The 19,099-nt window shown below is 37.2% G+C and overlaps 1 protein-coding gene and 1 long non-coding RNA gene across 4 annotated transcripts in view; both read left to right on the top strand.

Moving 5' to 3' along the window:
• The window catches only part of nlgn1 (neuroligin 1), a 363,572-nt gene that overhangs the window by 186,956 nt on the left and 157,517 nt on the right, over window positions 1-19,099 (top strand). The window lies entirely within an intron of this gene.
• Window positions 2,030-19,051, top strand: LOC114150630 (uncharacterized). Its single transcript, XR_003596795.1, has 4 exons — window positions 2,030-2,675; window positions 7,460-7,463; window positions 11,429-11,432; window positions 19,041-19,051. It is a non-coding gene; the product is annotated as an uncharacterized LOC114150630 (long non-coding RNA).

Raw genomic sequence — 19,099 nt, 5'->3', positions numbered from 1 at the left:
GTTGATTCTCTTGTAGCCTTCTGCTGCTGTCTATAGCTTCATTTCAGTACTGCGTTTTGGCTTGTTATAGATGTTGGGCTTCATGTTTGCAGACCTTGTGATAAACAGATTGCTTTTCTGTGATTCACTGTGAGTTGTCTACAATTGAAAGGACTGGAAATCTCATTCCTGCTTCTCCCATCATGTGTTGAAGTTGGACTTGAAATTACAAGTCCAACTTTACAGATGTTTTTTTACATCTGTAAAAAAAAGAACAGATGTTTATTTTTTTTATTTTACAGTGATCAGAATAAAAAATATGTTTCTCAAATTCATTTATTTTATCACATGCATTTTATTTCTTTCTTATAGTTTCCCCTTTATATTTATACCGCCTCGTTATTAATATCAAAGGAAATCTTCCTTTTAATAATGCTCAACACTAAACATAAAAATATCTGTCATGGATTTCCAGTGAAGTAATATATGTCAGTGTTTTGATTTTTAGCTGTCATGCTCCCCCAACTGCAACTGCACCCCCTCATCCACCTCCATAAAATCATTTTGATATTCCCCCAGCTGTAATGAAATTTAATGTCAGTCAGTTTACGGGTGAGACCCTTCCTCACCCAAAAACCTACCAGCTTTGACTTCCTCCCTTTTCCCCAATAAATGCCATATATTTTTATCCCCATTAGAATGGGAAGAACATGATTTTGAGAGATGAATCAGTAGATTTGTTTGCCTACCACTGTCCTTGTTCTTCTGTGAGTCGTTGGTGTTATCACAGAAAGCATACATGCCTGCAGAGACCTGGGTACAGATGTAATTTATTTATTTATTTATTTCGAACATACTTTAAAACAATCAAAAAGAAAATAAAATAAAATGGAATGAAACAACTTAAGAAATAAAATATGAAACAAATTATTATGCCCATGTGACATGCAAAATTTTTCTGTTCGAAAAGGAGCAGGTAGAAGATACATCTTATAATGTCCTGCCCCTTTCCTACTTGTCAATGTATTTACAATGAACTGTCATAACATCAAAAAGAAAATTTTTTTCCATTTTTCCATCATGTATAACTATACAAAATTATTTTAAGTACTATTTATATCATCAATTACATTATAGCCTATTGGATATTAAACATCTTATACAGCATATTTTGAAATGAGCTCTGCTTTAATCAGCTTTTTAAATTGGTTTACATTTGTAATTTGTTTTAACTCATCATTCAATCCATTCCAGACATTTACTCCACACACAGATAAACAAAAACTCTTCCTTGTTGTTCTAATATGTTGTTTTTTAAAATATCCTTCACCTCTTAGATAATACACACCCTCTCTGTCAGCAAACATTTCCTGTATACTGTGTGGAAGTTTTTGATGTCTGACCTTAAACATGAATTGTGTCGTTTTAAATGTTACCAGGTCCCAGAATTTCAGTATATTTGATTTAATAAATAACTGGTTTGTGTGTTCCCAGTATCCCACTTTATGTAATATTCGGATGGATTGTTTTTGTAAGAGGTATAATTGCTGTAAATTTGTTTTGTATGTATTCCCCCAGACTTCCACACAATATGTCAGATGTGGTGCAATGAGTGTATTATATAGAATAAACAAAGATTTATAGTCTAGTACGAAGTTAATTCTTCTTATAACAGCAACACTCTTGGCTATTTTAGATTTTACTTGTCCGATGTGTGGTTTCCAGCTGAATTTATTATCTAATGTGACACCCAAGAATTTTATTTCATGTACTTCTTCTAAATTAACACTGTCAATTGATATTTTAATTGGATTATTTTCCTGTTTTTTATTGTTTCCGAATATCATAAATTTGGTTTTATCTAAATTTACAAATAATTTATTGTTTTTGAGCCAATGCTGTAATTTTTCTATTTCTGTGTTGATCACTTTAGAGAGTTGTTGAATGTTTTCTCCGGTACAGAAGATACTTGTATCATCTGCAAATATAATATATTTTATAAGATTTGATATTTTAACTATGTCATTTATATACAAAATGAATAATTTGGGTCCCAAAACTGATCCCTGCGGAACTCCACAGGTTATGTTGAGTACATCTGATTTCTGACCATCTAATTCTACAAATTGTTTCCTATCTCCAATGTAGCTCCTAATCCAGTTTAATGGCACCCCTCTAATGCCATACCTTTCCAGTTTTTTTAATAACATGTCATGATTAATGGTATCAAAAGCTTTTTTGAGATCCAGAAATACACCAATTGCACATTTCTTTTTATCCATATTGTCTATAATTTCTTCTGTTAATGCCATCAGTGCCATCGAAGTTGATCTTTTTTCTCTAAAACCATACTGACAATCAGTCAGAATGTTTTGCTTTTCAATGAAATTATCCAACCTTTTACTAAAAACTTTTTCTAGTATTTTTGAAAATTGACAGAGAAGTGACACTGGTCTATAGTTGCTAATTATATTCTTATCTCCAGATTTAAATAGAGGAATAACCTTCGCTATTTTCATTGCATTTGGAAATGTTCCAGAAATGAATGACAAGTTGCAGATGTAAGTTAGAGGATCTGCCACATCATCAATTATCTGTTTTATAAGTGACATGTTAATGTCCTTCCAGTCCATTGATTTTTTATTGTTACATTGATTAACTATTTCCTTAATTTCAATTTTGTCTACTGGTTTCAGGTACATAGATGATGTATTTTGCTTAATACATATTTCCGATGAATCCCCATCCAGTGGGATTGATTTATTTATTTGTTCTGCTAACGTAGACCCTACATTTACAAAATATTCATTAAATCCATTTACTATCCCAACTTTTTCATTCAGGGTTTTATCATTATAAATAATATATTTAGGGTGAGTAGTATTAGAAGAATTTTTTCTTATCAAGCTATGTAAAGTTTTCCAAATTCCTTTAATGTTTAGTTTATTATTTTCTAATATTTTAGAATAATAATCTGTTTTGCATTTTCTCATAATAATAGTTAATTTATTTTTATAAGATTTATATTTTTGTTCTGCTTCAACCGTTTTATATTTTATAAATTGTTTATATAGATTATTCTTTTTCTTACATGCCTTATGTATGCCTTTTGTAATCCAAGGCTTATGTTTGTTTTTTTGCCTGTAATTACAAGTTACGATTGGACAGTTTTTATCATAAAATGCTTTAAATATTTCGGTGAATATGTCAAAAGCCTTATCAATATTTCTTTCTTCATACAACACTTTCCAGTTCTGTGATTGAAGATCTTTTCTTAATGCTCTTATTGAGTCCTCTGATATTATTCTTTTGTAAGTGATGTTTGTGACCTTGTTTATTTTTCTGCAAACATCTTCAAGTATAACAAACACTGGTAGATGGTCACTGATATCATTTATAAGAAGTCCACTTCTCAATTCACTTTCCATATAATTAGTAAATATATTGTCAATCAGGGTTGAACTCTGTGTTGTTATTCTGCTTGGTTTAGTAATTAGTGGATATAAACCTAAACTATGTATAGAATCAATAAAGTTAGATGTACTTTTAACCATATGTGGATTCAGCATATCAATATTAAAGTCTCCACAGATGAAAATTACCTTTTGATGCATCTTAGCAAACAATGTTTCCATGTAATTTGTAAAGATGTCAGTATCAGATGCCGGTGCTCTGTACACACAGCTGACCATTATATTTTTCTGCTTCTCAAATTGGATTTCAATAGTAATACATTCCATAACTTCATCAATTGGCATTGACATTTTTTCTAGCATCTTATATTTTGGATCATTCTTAATGTACAAAGCAACACCTCCACCTTTTTTATTCTTTCTGTTAACGTAATTGAACTCATACCCCTCCAGTGGGAAATCTACTCCCTTCTCAGAGGTGAGCCAGGTTTCTGTTATTGCTATAACGCTAAATGACCTTTTTAGTTGATGTAAATATTCTTTTATTTTGTCATAATTTGCATAAAGGCTACGGCTATTGAAGTGAATAATTGACATTTCTTGATCCGAATTATAGCATTGGCTATAGTTCTCATCAGTATAGTAATGGCAGTTGTCATTCAAATAATCAAGAAAATTGTTGTCGGGGTCAATATCTGTGTCTATGTTCATATATATATTTTCTTATCATCACTGGTTTTCAGAAAGTTGATCATGGTTACCCGGTTATCATGTTTCACTGATATTTGTCCAACTCTTCAATTTTTCTGATGAACAGTATCTTAGCTTCTTCCGGTGAACCGTTCAATTTGATATAGACTCTGCAGTTTGAGGTCCATGTTGATTGTATTTTCTTTTGTTTCCTGAGAAAACGTGATTGTCTTGCTATATCTGCGTTTAGTTTGGTTAGATGCTCATTTATATAAACATTGGTTCCCTTTAATTTCCTTCCTTGTTTTAAGAGTTCATTTTTGTGTTTCCTGTTTGTAAATCTCATTACAATAGCTGGTTTAAGTCCTTTGTTTTTTTGTGGAATTGGATGGCAAGCTTCAATGCCATTATTATCAATGCTGATTCCCTTATTGCTGAAGAATGATATTATCTGTTTTTCAAAAGTTCCTTGCTCTTCATCCCTTTCTTCGGTATTGTTTGCTTCTGTAACAGCCCGGGCATATGATCGTGGCTTCATTTCCAACCCACTAATTATAACATCATTTATTCGACTGTACTGTTCCAAATCAGCCACACGATGTTCCAGGAAGGCTATTTGCTTGTCTTTCTCTACATTCTGTCTCTTCAATTCTTTAACCTCCCCCATTAAGTTCATTATTAGTTTTTGTTGTTGTGAGATTGTTGCTATCTCACCAGACATGAAATCCAAGGATTTCTTTATCTCCTCAAACTCCTCCTCTGTCGTGGATCGACTTTGCTTCGTATTTCTTTTCGACATTTCCGTTTACTCTTAACAATTTGATGGTCCGGCGTTGGAGTTCCAGCTCAGGAGTTGCAGCAGCTACCCTGCTTTGTTGCCGCCAGTCAGATACTGTAGTGGGAACCCAGCGTAGTCGCAGCCGCTAGGTGTTATCTCAGCAATAGCAGCCCAGCATTGTAGCCGTAGCTCAGGTATGGAGACCCACCTCAGATGTTGTAGCCGCCTACCATGTGTTGCCGCCGCAACCCCCTCTCAGCGTTGTAGCCTCCGGTCAGGTGTTGCCGCCACAGCAGCCTCTCAGCGTTGTAGCCTCCGGTCAGGTGTTGCCTCCACAGCAGCCTCTCAGCGTTGTAGCCGCCGGTCAGGTGTTGTCGCCGCCGGTCAGGTGTTACCGCCACAGCAGCCTCAGTGTAAAATCCCAAGCCACGGTTCTCCGTGTGGCTACAATAGACAGGTGGGGATTTGGCCTGTCTGAAACGGCTTCGTCCTTGGAGATATGAGCTCAGCTGACTTTAGCAGAAGGTCAAAGCCAGCTTGGTCTCAGGGTGTTAGCAGCGTCTGCTCTTCAGACAGCAGTTGCATTTGCTGTGCTTGAAGATCAAAATTCAGCACAAAGTACATATTGTGCAGAAACCCAACGTTATTAGTGAATAGTAGTAAATAGGTGGTGTTTTTGTTCTGCCAGGGTTGACCCTAACAGCTCCATCTGGCTGTGGGTTCATGCCAGCTCACAACTTTCCATAGCGGACTGAGCAATGACCTGTCTGTCTATGAGCCTCTCAGCTCAGCTGCATCTATCAGCCTCTGCCCCCACAGCTCCCTGCCTGCTTCTGTCTGTCCAATGTATTCTTTTTCTGCTGCCCCAGGTTCACGTCACACCATAACAGGATTCATCCAAGTCAAGGGTTAGATAAAGAGCAGTAGGAGGGACTGAAATGAACTGGGAAGGAATCCTTCTTTTCATCTCTCAGCCTCTTACTGTCTCATTGTCCCTACAAGGCTTTGCAGACTGTGATGGAGCACTGCGTCTGTGCTACAGGTCTCTGCTCTCACCCAACCACTGCTCTAATCCTGTTTCCTCTCTCATAGACTCCGTGATACACTATTTCGGGGTGCATTCATGCTTTGAAATAGTTTGTATGAGCTATTTCATGCATATTGTATGGATGGGGAGCTTGCTGCATCTCGGTCTTCAGGGGCCAGGATATGTGAGTTTGTTGGTCAGTGAGTCCGCAGAGATGGATAGTGATGATATATGATGGGACACACACCCCAGAGGTCATTCTGGGAGCATGGTGCATTACAATGATTGAAGCCGATAATACACCAACAGACTCCATGCTATGTCCCTTTTAACCCAATCACAACTTGGCTGATGGCGTACCTCGCCATCTGTGCTTCTTTGATTGGATGGAGGAATGATTGATGCACACTTGAACCCATTCCAGTGACTTATTGTATCCTGCTGTAGTCTTTAAGACAAGGCTTCCTGGCCATTTTTCAGATGGGTACACAAGATAGTTTCCTGCCTCATCCTTCAATCAGGAGCTCTTTGATACAAAGCTGAAATACAATTACAGCTTTTTACAACTCAGAGGCATGGCATTTTATCTCCAGCTGATGTGAGTTCCAATCTTTTAACAAAACTGGAGGATTGTGAACTTTTTGTCAGTGCTATTTGGAGCTGGGTGGTTTCCAAATGAAAAGCAGTGTGCTTAAGGTGTAGAAATGAGCCTATTTGGGCAACACTCATACAGTACATATCAATCAATTTAAAAGGTACAGTTGTAGAGCAAAGCTTATCATCCTGTTTATATTGCAACGCAGGGACCCACAACCATAAAAATAAGTTTGGAGTCGTCATTACACTGGGCATGCATGTGTTTGAACTGTGGTAGGAAACTGATTAACCTTTATCTTTACATATAATATACTAAATTAATTTGTCTCAAAAATAAATTCAAGGGACATCACATTTAATTCATAAGGTTTTATGACATGAGTCAAATCTTGCCACTCTAAAAGCTTTACGTCTTCAAGGAATGTTCTAAGGAGTGTGGTTATAAGATATATATATTTTTGACATTCTTCCAAAAATTGATTTGTTAGATCAGATACTAATGTAGGGTGACAAAGCCTTTGCAGTCTTTACAAAAATTTTCATTCAGTTTTTTTCACACCAAACATATCGATCCATATCTTTACAACCTTTGCTTTGTGGGAAGTCTTACTGGAACTAAAAGGGCACAGTTCTCTACTGATGAATTTCTCTGGAACAAGGAGGCCAAGTAGTCTCACACCACGATCTCTCCTGTGCCAAACATCTTGACAAACTGCTATCTGACCAGTACTGATCTCTTTTCCACAGCCAGACCAAAACTCATCAACTGGACAAACAAGTGGGATTCATCCCTCTAGAAAACAACTCTCCACATCTGACTGGTGGCATGTTTTCCAGTGCAACATCCAGGGCTTTGCACTGTAGTTGGTGCAAAGGGGTGAATACAGTTGTTCTATCACGGAAAATAATTCACATTCCTGAACTAATCGGGTGATCAGATGGAGTTTAGAGGTCTGAAAATACAGACTGCAAAAGGTTGGTGAACTCAGCATCCATGGGTTTTTTAAAATGGCTTACAAGTTTATGGATGAGTTGCTGGTGTTTAGGAACACCTGTGGCCTTTTAAGTGACTGCAACACCTGACTTTAAGAGACTAGATAGTATGTATATGTCTATATCTATATATAAATGTATAGATGTATCAAACCTTACACTGAACCAGTAAGTGCTCTTTGGGCAGCAAGCCTAACTAATACATATTGAGGCAATTCACTTTGTTAGTGAGGTGTGAACTTGCCTCCTTTTGTATTTTTTTTTGCACTTTGTCTTTAAGTAATCTATTTTTTACATGTGTGCTCCAAAATGCTCTCTCACTCAGTAAATAGTTTTCTGAAATCTTCAGTATAAGAGAAGATTAAACATGAGTAGCAATAGGCAGTATTATTTTCTATAAAGTATCTAGCAGTAGGGTGAATATATGATTTAAACAGATTGAATACGAACTGATCCCCTTTAATCAATTTGTGGATCATCAGTTTTCAAAGAAAACTAGAGCACCCCTGCAATATTTGAGAGATCCTCTGTAACTTGAGCGTTTGCTTTGCTCTTTGGTAAACCTGTTTTCTCCAAACTGTATCTAACTGACTTTTCTGTCTTTATTATGGAGCATGATCCTAAATATTGACTTCCCAAAAGTCAATAAAGTATCACTGCAAGATCTGCTTAGCTGTTCCAGGCAGGGCTAAATGATAATATTGGGCATCTTCTTTATGCTCATCCTTTCACAATCAGTCTCTCTAAATGACACCACAAAAGATAAAGGAACATAAAATGACATCATCTTAATAAAACAGTTATTTTTATGAAGAATTCTTGATTTGAATCAGGAGAAACAAAGAATGATTGTGCTTTATATCGATCACATTGGACCCTTATGACACAATGGACTTAGATGTGCTGCATGTCAGCATTGTGATGCCAGCAAAATGCATGTTTACAAAATGCTGTCATTAATACTGCGTATTATCTTGTTAATACATCATTTCATTATGTTACACCACTAACAGGACTAAAACGGCCGTAAACATTCTTTTCTTTTCAAATTTGGTGTCGGTGCATGTTGGCGTTCCTCTTACCCTCCGGTGTTCCCACTGTGTCGAAGTCTCAGTGTAATACAGGTTCTTCAGAGAACAGCTGAAATGTTGCTCCAGTAACTTAGTGCATAGTTCCCTGTGCCTGGGGAGCAGCTTCATTTCTGCAGAATGTCGTCTCCCGGTGGTGGAAGAGGCCAAAATAGAACAAAGTAAAGCGTGTCAGGGTAATAACAGATGAATAAATAACTAAATGGAGTAAAAAAATCTCCATTCCTACCATGGCACTGCAAATCCACATCTTTTCAAATTCAGATGAGAGTATAATGACTGCAATGACTTGTTTATGGAAGAGGATTAGGGCTACCAAAAACAACAACAAGAAAAGAATCTCTGATATCTGGCAAATTATTGTATCTTTTTTTTGAGTGGCCCTAATCCTCTTCTTTATTAGTTTATTATACGGCCAATGTACTCTATATCTTCTTTTTCACTTCTTCACTAGAGAAGTCTTTATGTAAAAAAGGCTGAATTTAAATAGGTTTGTAATCATAATGCCTGCTTTGTTTCTTTCTAACTACATCTTCAGATACAGGATGCATTGTAAATATCGACGGCACATAAATAGGAAGGTGAATATTTGATCTGTTGATGTTTTTGATGAAGGCACTGTGCAAAATGTAATGTTTGTTGCTGGTTTCTCAAATTGGTGACGATTTGATGTTTTTATGACTTTTTTGTGTTTTTTATACATATTTTTGTGATGTAAAGCACTTTGAGCTGCCATGTTGCTAATATGTGCTGTACAAATATACTTGACTGATTTAATAATCAGATACAAAAATGTTTTGGAGGATTTCTTTGGTTTCTGACACTATTGCATGATTAAACACTCCACTGGTCAAATTGACCCAGGAACATTATTGCTCAACCTCATAAACAAACATAACAGGAGAGTCAAGAAGACTTTCACGGTATTGGCACATCACATGAGAACATTGCAAGTTTTAAGTGGAAAGAGACCCAGTCAGGTCTGTCCTACGAAATTAATCCACTAAGATAAACTCCACTAAGATAAAGTTTGCCAAGAAGAGCCATTTGACATAAGCCAGCCAGAATTTTACCAGAATATTGTTAATGGTTACAAAAATTCAGCTAGGGTGCAACTCTTTTAGTGACAAGTAACGTAATGTTCCTGGGGTTGTACGTATATTTTTGAGCCTGTGTTAGGATTTTTCCAAAATCCAAAGAAATTCAAACTTGGACTAAACGTTTTTCTTTTTAAAATGTACTGAAGTTGTCTGTTGTTTGTTGGCCATTAACCCCTGAATAAAAACATGCAAATCTGTGGAGACCCAAATTTATGGATGACCAAGAGGGACAAATGAAACACAAAAATACATCATTAAAGCATCTATTAAATGTACCATGAAATGAATAATATTAAATTCAGTGTTTAAATAATATATTTAATAATAACAAAGACATATTTGTAATAAAATATACTTTCTAAAATATGCAAAACTCATAATTGGAGCCCAGTGTTTCACCCCTGAAATGTGATGGGTGAGTTTGACAGATACAATTGCTTTATGGTGATGCTGCAGGAACAGGAAGCAATAAAAAAAAATGCATTGCTTTGTAGCCACAGTTAGATCAAATGATATTTAATTAATGAAAAAAAACAATCCTAACTAATGAAGCTCCATGTAAAAAAAATATAATTACCCCTTGTTAGACATATCATGAACTATTGTGATTGACATAATGTTTTGGTCAAAATTGGCATCTATTTTCCCCTGATGACAAAATAGCTCTAAGGAAACAAACAACACAATGAAGGTAATGGAATGACCTAGTCAAAACATGTGCTTAATTTGAGATGCCTTGGAGTTACCTTATGTTAGAAAAATTATCCTCCTGTTCATTTACTCATGAGTTTATTTTACAAGTTATGTTTTCATATTGGGCTGCACAGTGGCGCAGTTGGTAGCACTGTTGCCTTGCAGCAAGAAGGTCCTGGGTTCGATTCCCGGCCGGGGTCTTTCTGCATGGAGTTTGCATGTTCTCCCTGTGCATGCGTGGGTTCTCTCCGGGTACTCCGGCTTCCTCCCATAGTCCAAAAACATGACTGTCAGGTCAATTGGTTTCTCTAAATTCTCCCTAGGTGTGGGTGTGTGTGTGCATGGTTGTTTGTCCTGTATGTCTCTGTGTTGCCCTGCGACAGACTGGCGACCTGTCCAGGGTGTACCCCGCCTCTCGCCCGGAACGTAGCTGGAGATGGGCACCAGCAACCCTCCCGACCCCATTAGGGACAAGGGTGAACAGAAAATGGATGGATGGATGGATGTTTTCATATTATTCTTTTCATATTATTCTTTTCATATTATTACTCTCATATTATTCTTCTTTTTATATTTACTTAACTTCTCTTTCTTTTGTAGTATATTATTAACTTTGTTTAGGATGGTTGCTTGGAAGCTAAAAACGTTAAACATTCATGTGTTATTAGTTCCATATGTAACTGATTAGTTGTGGTCAGCCACATGCCCTTTTAAGGGCATGTCCATAGGAGGTTCCAGAATGTAAAGACGGTTGGTCAATTCTCTGTGTGACTGTGTGAAGAAGCCCAACCTCCTTTTTCTATACAATAAAGAGAAATGCAAAGAAAGATCTGGCAGAATTGAGTCCAGACAGTGTTTGACAGCGATTCGTCGCGTCTGTTCTCAATTCTCCTATTCTGCAGAAAAGAAATTAAAAGAAACCTAATCTCTGTCTCTGGCTGATTCTTTGCAGGTTATGACAAAATAAACCTATCACCTTATTTTAGCTACTAATACCTGTACCCATTAAAAGGGCTGAATTAAATCAAGAAGACAAAAAGTGGAATAAAGTTCCTCCAAGAAAATTTAAGTCTAGTTGATGTAAATACTTGATGTTAGTTGCTGAGACAAAAAGCGGCACAGCTTTTTCTCACACGCCCATGTTAGTTTGGATTGCTTTTTCCATTAATAATGATCTCAAATATTTAAATGTGACTGAAAAAAAGCAAAATCAGAAATGTGTAAGGGGAAAATACTTTTTCATGACACTACATGCCATGAAAAAGTGGCTTTAAAATTGGCAGCTCCTGTTGAGTCTTATTTTTTTTACATTATGCTCATTCTTTTCACATTTTAAATTGTCAGTTTTATAAATACTGTATGTCTATTGCTAAACAGAGTATAAGAAATCTTACAAGGACAGATGTGGTTTGTACTTCATTACTCTTAGCTCCTGCAGTACAAGACAAGCTACAAGGGCGAATGACAAACTAGCCTACTGATGACCTCCGCAGGCTTCATTGTTCACTCAATCGTTGCCTTACAGTTCGCAGCAGTCTGCCAAGTCTCTCAGCAGGAAGTAGATATAAATATAGTGCCTGAAAAGCTTTATGCATGATTACATCTGCTATTCACAGTCACGGAGGAACTCACCTCAGTTCATGACTTCACTGTCAGCTTAGTGGCATTAGGCCACCGTCATGATGGAATGATGTTTGCACCTTAAGGTGACCATTACCATTACTTAACGACTCCAGTTCCATGTAGAGCTTGTGTTTAAAAGCTGGTAGATGACACTGAAGGTCAGAGGAGTGCCTTTGCTTTTTCTAACTGGTTGGAAGAAAAAGTCAATAAAAAAATGGTTTTTAGTGCTTAAATTGGATTTGAATGAAACATGACTGTTTGTGAACCTGTGCTGGGGTGAAATGCAAATAGGCGTTTCACACAGATTTAGTGAACTATTTAAAAATCTTTTTGATTAAGTTCAGAAGGGATTTTTTTAGGAATTGGTCTTTTCAAAGTCTCAGTATGACATTAAATTAGGGTTAGGAAATGTTGAGTAGCTAGGGCTAAGGCTCATGCTGCATCCGAAGTGCCAAAATCAATTCTCAGAAGCTGCCTCTCCATTGGCCATAAAATTACTTAAGGTGGGATTACAAAAGTAATTATTTTATTATGATTTTTCAATAAAAAATGTGTTACAGCTAGTACTACATGATTTTTAAGGAGTATCAAAATTTGTGGTGAAATCCACAAAAACTGTAATGGAAAACTTTTTATCACATCACATGAGATACGATAGTTTGGATGTAGCAATAGCTACTTCCTTATTTGTAGGCACTAGGCTCCACAAGAGCTCTCACAGCATTGCACATTTCATCTCATCGAGTGTGTCATTTGACAATTTTGAATCCATAGCTCTTCTATAATTTTGCCCTCCAGATTTTCCCCAAAACGCCGCATACATAGTTTAAGGGCTCACAAGTTTAAGGGGCTTGTCGTGCTAATGCCTCAGGAAGATGCTGACATCTCCTCTGATAATGAGCTTTAGAGCCGTGACTGAAATATGAATATATCTCATGCTTACACGCATGACTGACATGATTTTTAGTGACATTGCGTGAAAAAACGTAATCAATTATTTTAATTGCATTTTTTATTTAATGGAAACATCATAACAATTAAATTGTGTTTTTTTTTTCAAAAAATTTCTTGATGAAAGTGTCTTTTTTTTTTTCCTCAAAGAGGAATCATCCTCTTCACAACACCCGTTCCATGTCGACCGATTTTGCACAGAGTTCTGTGCGAGGTATTGTGTGATTGGTCAGAAGTTTTTAGGCGTTTTATTCAAAGCATGCTCAGACAGCCATATTGATATTTCATTTCCATTAGTCCACTTCCACTGTCCATTTTGCATATCTACAGGAAACCTGAAACCTCTTACAGAATGTTTATTCAATGCAGTTAAATGTGTACTTACATTTGTACAATGTACCTAACCCTACCCTAACCCTTCACAAATAGTAAGAACGTGAAATGGCTAAAAACTCAGGGATGGAAATTGCAATATCGTCGTCCATAGAAGAGGCTGTCTGTATGAAGGTTGTTCCCTTCATGAGCATTTTGTAAAATTAGAGTGAGGGTTTCATGTATTCTGAATTGGAAATCATGTGATCACGCCTTGACTATTTGACTTCGGATGGAGTACGTGAGAACCTTTAGAGTGTGAGATTATGTAGTTTTTATTGTGTTCATAGACCGCAGACAGAAGTGTGAGCCGTTTGCCTGCGCAATGTAAAAATCATTGGGTTCTGTTGGACTCTTTTATCAGTAATCTCTTGATATTTGCTTTCAGCTTGCAGACTCAGTCCTTTAACGAGGGCCAAGGGTGTGGACTGTATTTCCTTTAATATCCACTCTACAGTCAGTGAATTTGATCTGAGTGAATTTCAGTGAGTTTATAGAAATGGGAAAAACAGCAAGAAAAGCCAGACTAGGTAAAAAAGAAAGGTTAGCATATATGAGGGAAAAGAAGAAATAGAGTGTTAGGGTTGGGATGGTAACAAGTATGGTTGCCAGGGATACGGTCAGGGCTGCGACCCCTTATATCAATCTGTCCATTTGGAGCATATTGCAGACTAAGAGGATTGAGTTTTATGGAGATGGATTTCATTTGCTGAAACACTTTGTTTCTCTGACTTGATCACACTCCACCTCCCACCACCTTCCTACTCTGGAAATTGCTCTGGTTTTTTACTCATCTTTGTCATTGCGGTTTATGTTGAGTTTCATGGCCATCTCTGTGGATTTCGTAATCTTCCTCCTTTTTTCACTTGATTTCCCTCTCCTCTCTGTCTCTTGTCTCTCCCCTTCAGGATCAACATGACACTCATTTGCATGAAGTCAATTTGACATAAGTCACACAAGTAAGATTGCAGTTTGTGCGGCGTCTGTCGTTCTTTTTCTCCGTGTGTCTGTCGGAAACGAGGAGGAGTCTATCACAGAACGGGCTAAATTGGTTCAGTCTTCTTGTGTCTCTCTTAATCTGCAGCACAGTGCATTGCTGATTTAGATTGTGGGTCATGTAATCCACTCAAGTGTGCACAATTTGTCATTTAAAGTAGGAATCAAAAACAGATATGAAATGTTAAGTTATAACATCTCTAAGATGAATAGACATATTTTAAATAGAAATATTTCTAAAATATAAGATGAAGAGGAAATCTGAATGTCATTGGTTATAATGTAGCATAGCTGAATGAATGAATGAATTAATTAATGAATTCAGTACTAAAGTTGAAACACTGAACAAATATAAGCACTGATATTAAACAACAATCAGAATTCTACCCTAGGAATTTTTATTAAAGAAGTTTACACAATTGATACTCTGGGTTGATGAAAGCTTTAACTAGCGCTGATGAGGATACTTATGACTGCTGATGGTTTGAGATTGGTGAAGAGTCTGGTGTCTCATTAGAATGTGTTTAATACTAACTATTCTTGTTAAAAAATAGTATAATGTTGGAGGAGAAATGTAATTCCAGCCCTCTATGAGATACCTCATTTTGATTCTGAAATAAATTGGATTTAATCAAAAAAATTGTTTTTTTTTTTCCCTTTCTCTCAATCACTAGATGTACCACATTCACCCGTCTGCTGCATCTAATGTGTGTCTGGCACTAAACATTTAGGAAGCCCTACATAGAATATCTATAAATGCTTTCAATCCCATTGTCCCATGGGGGGCAAATAATTATGGAGTAAAGTATTCCTAGAGAATTATATGGAACAGAGATGTTAAAAGAATGTTTGGCTTCAAAATTGGTGCAACGCTATCACATTTCATTATGACAATCAACTCTATTCATTATGCTGAGGAGGGATTGCTGCAAAATCAGTTCCTCGGTGCAATCAGAAAACATTTGAGCCAATGGCACTACAACCTGAATTTGACTACATAGTTTATTTTTAAATAAGGATAAAAATAGAATGTGTGCAATTAACTTTAAATCTGTTGCATGTTTCGATTGAATTGACTTTAAATAGATTGAATTATTAAATCGTCTGGAGACATATATTGTAAACTGATGATATAGAAACCAAATGGAAGTTAATTCAATTCAGTTAGACAATTTCAAAATAACTAACATTGTAAAATCACTACCTTCTCTTAGGACCTCAATATACTTCATACCCATGTTTAAGTTTGCAGGTTCTAACAAACTTACCTTTATTTAATTTTTTTTCAATGCCCTGGAATTGTCCAAAAAGTAGCAGCCTTCAATAGCTTAGCGAGTCTGAATCATGAAATGGAGTGAAAAGCAAAAGTGCTGAGATTAACAGGGTTAACAGTGGTGATGGTCACATGGCTGCAGTTGAAGGTATTGATTGTATTTTGTACTTATACTGTTTTAATACTGAGTTTTCAGAATGTGTATCACCAAGCCAGATGCGAATGATTCATGTTTGTAACCTTTTTCATATGAATACTGTGATTCACTTAAACAAAAGCACACAAAAGACATTGTTGTCAAGCACTTTGCTAATAAACAGTTTCCGGAGCCTGACCTACCATGTTCTGCATCTGTTCCAACTCTATATCAACTGTAGTTGTAAATAAAGACTTTCATAAATCAAGGCAGAACAATATTTAGAAAAGAAAAACCATTGAGGCCCTGTAGGATGTATAACCAGAGGTTGCGTTAACTGAATATTTTCTGTATTTGACCAGATGTTTATTTAAACGACCGAAAATTTGAAGCCCTTCAGTTGTTTTGACAGGTTATAATTAACACCCTTGACTGATGCACATGAGCAGACATTTTAGACTTTACGCAACGATTTCATCGCAGAGGCAACTAAAATCAATCAATAAAAGAATCCTTTCTGAATATCATCTCATGGACACTGAACTAAATGGGTCTTTCTGACCGGGAGCTGACAGCGTGTTGAAGAGTTATGGACCGGACGCTTTGGAGCGTCTGGTTAGGAAGCACATTCCAAACCAAACCTTTGGTAGAAATGACACGTTTAATTCCTGTCTCCAATACATACAGAACAGAGAAAGCTAAAGAGTTTTCAATGTTGTGTTAATCCATCAGCGGTCTAAACAGAGGAGCCGGCAGTTTATCTTGAGGAAATAAATGACGGTGCAGAAGTTAATTAGACCGTAACATGTGCAGTGTGCTGCGGCCGCACAACCAATGTGGACACGGCTCCGCCGCTGCGAAGAATTAAACTTAATTCATCCTGCGGTTTCAATAAAAGGAGCCTTCTGGGTGCATGTAACGTTCCCACGCCCAGAAGGAAAGTGGCATTATGGAGGAGCGATGCAGACGTAACATTTGTCCGTTTTGGGGAAGCGAAACCACGCAAAAAGATCCTTGTAAAAGCGCACGCCTGAACCGCATAGGGTAAAAAACCCACAGAGTTCAATTGATCGGATTGGATCAGACAGATCCAACTGACTGATGGACTACTGCAGATTTCTCTAAAGATGCGAACCAGGAGGAATTTGTGAGGCTGTGGGTTCAGACCGCAGCGGGTGAAGTAAGATAAGATAAGATAAGATAAGATAAATCTTTATTGTCATTGTCACAAAAACAACAAAATTTAAAAAGTGCCATCAGTCAGTGCATATGCTTAAAAACAAAAAATAACTGTCTCACAATTCACACACAATGTAACAAATAAATAACTGGTAAAAAAAACCTAATAAATAAGAACAGCCACATTCTCACATACATCATTCATGATGATTAATGGTTGTTTTTGATTGCATTTAGTTTTGTTACTGCTATCGGGTAAAAACTGCCTCTGAGACGGTTGGTTTTTGACCGTAATTTAAGTGGAGTCTTTAATTTTTTGTTTATCTGCTTTATGTGGGATTGGATCTGGATTCAGGTTCAACTAGGTGAATATTAACTAAACCGCATAAAAATGAGGCTCAATAGCCTATATTAATATGATTATAGTTTTACGGGTAAAAATAGTACACGACCGATTTTTTTAATGCTGTCGGTCAAGATGACAGAGAACAAAAAAGTCTAGCGCGACCTCTGTGTCTAACATACCAAATATACTCTGTAACCTAACAAGGGAGAAAATACTAAATGTCAATCAATCTTTAATTCATATTTTCTCTGTGTTGATTGTGCAGCTTGCCTGCTTTGTTGTTCCTGTGTGTGTGTACTTAGAAACGCATGTAAATTTATGCGTATGCAAATGTGTGTGTAAGCAGAATCCTGCACCAAGCCCCTCAATGATCGCATCATGTTAGCATCCTGCCTCAGCTTACATGCTGTGGGTAAAAACAGTTAGTGTGTGGATGCTTGGGGGCGTGCGTGTGCGGGGGTGTGTTTGTGAGAGTACCAGGTTAATATGTCACTCAGTTGGGGGCCGTGGTAACAGCTGACTTTTGGTGACACCCACATTGAACCGGCAGCATCGCTTGCTGTGTCGGAGTGTATTTCTGTGTGAGAGCCAGCTCGAGTCACTGTGGAAATAGCCTCTCACTGCTAAACGAGCCCATCCGTCAGAGACGGGCCCATCGTCTGCATAATGTCTCCACTGGAGGGGCCGCACACAAACACATGGCAAACACACTCTAAACAGACAGTTTGGGGTCATTAATCTCTGTAAGTCTCACTCCCTTTCCTACCCTACCCTTGTTCCCTTGTCCTTACTCCCTCCGGCAAAGTCATGGCTATCCTCCTTGACCAACACACTCTTCCCCTGATGTGTGCTTGTGTGTTTTCTATCTTGTGTGTACTTCCTGTGGGTGTAAGTGCTCTTTAAGTGAGGTAGATTGTCTTTGTGTTGGTGACAGAGCAGCAGAAAACAAGCAGAAGCAGGGATGTATGACAGTAACAGACAGATCTATAATTCTTAGTTGACTGCAGCAGGCCAACCAATGGAAATCATTGGTGATGCTGTCCTCATTTAAACTAAGCTGTGTATGTGGCTATGAGTTTTTGATATCGAGAGTCCTAGACAAAGTCTGGAGTTAAATCCAATTAAAATACAGTAGTTATGACCTTAAATATCTTGTTCATACACAAAACCCTCCATCATGGCTGACTTAAAACAAAGGGAAGTTTTTGCTTCTAAAGGTGTCACAGGCAGTTCTTTGGTGGTTCTTACCTCTTGTCCACAGAGCCAGTCCAGTTTGGGTTTTTTCCTTTTCATAAATGAAATGATCATATTTAAACTGCCTTGTGCACTGACTCAGGCTATCTTTATCAAATGTGAAAATACATTCGTGATCTGAGACATTTGAGCGCTGTGTACTTTGGAAGAAAGAATATTGTACTTTGAACAAATAGTGATATTTGGGATAATCATGGAAAATCCCTGGCTCCAAACTTTTCCCTGTATGTGATAAATTCAACAGCACAATTTATTTAGACTTCAGACTCGATCTTCTGTCTGGCAGGAGACTCAGAGAGGAAACCAGGGCAAAAGAGAAAAGAAAACTCTCCAAAGCACAATTTTCTGCTCCAGCTTCCTTCCATTTACTTTGACATTTCCACTTTAATGTGTGGTCGATGTGGTTGCTATGGATGGTACAGAAGTTGGGGACAAAAAGGCTTTAAAATTTGTGTCAGAAGAAGAAAGAGAGCCCTGGGTAATCACATATGCAGTGTTACCAGAGCTTTCCCTTATTTTATGCTCCGGCGTGATGAGAGTGATTTTTTCAAGCTGCTTTCAGAGTTATGTAATACACAGATGGCATTAGATTTACCTCAACATACTGTTCC

The sequence above is a fragment of the Xiphophorus couchianus genome, chromosome 9 (assembly GCF_001444195.1).
Source record: "Xiphophorus couchianus chromosome 9, X_couchianus-1.0, whole genome shotgun sequence".
Classification (NCBI taxonomy): Eukaryota; Metazoa; Chordata; class Actinopteri; order Cyprinodontiformes; family Poeciliidae; genus Xiphophorus; species Xiphophorus couchianus.
Note: the sequence above shows the minus strand (reverse complement) of the source record. Positions and strands in the feature narration are given on the sequence as shown.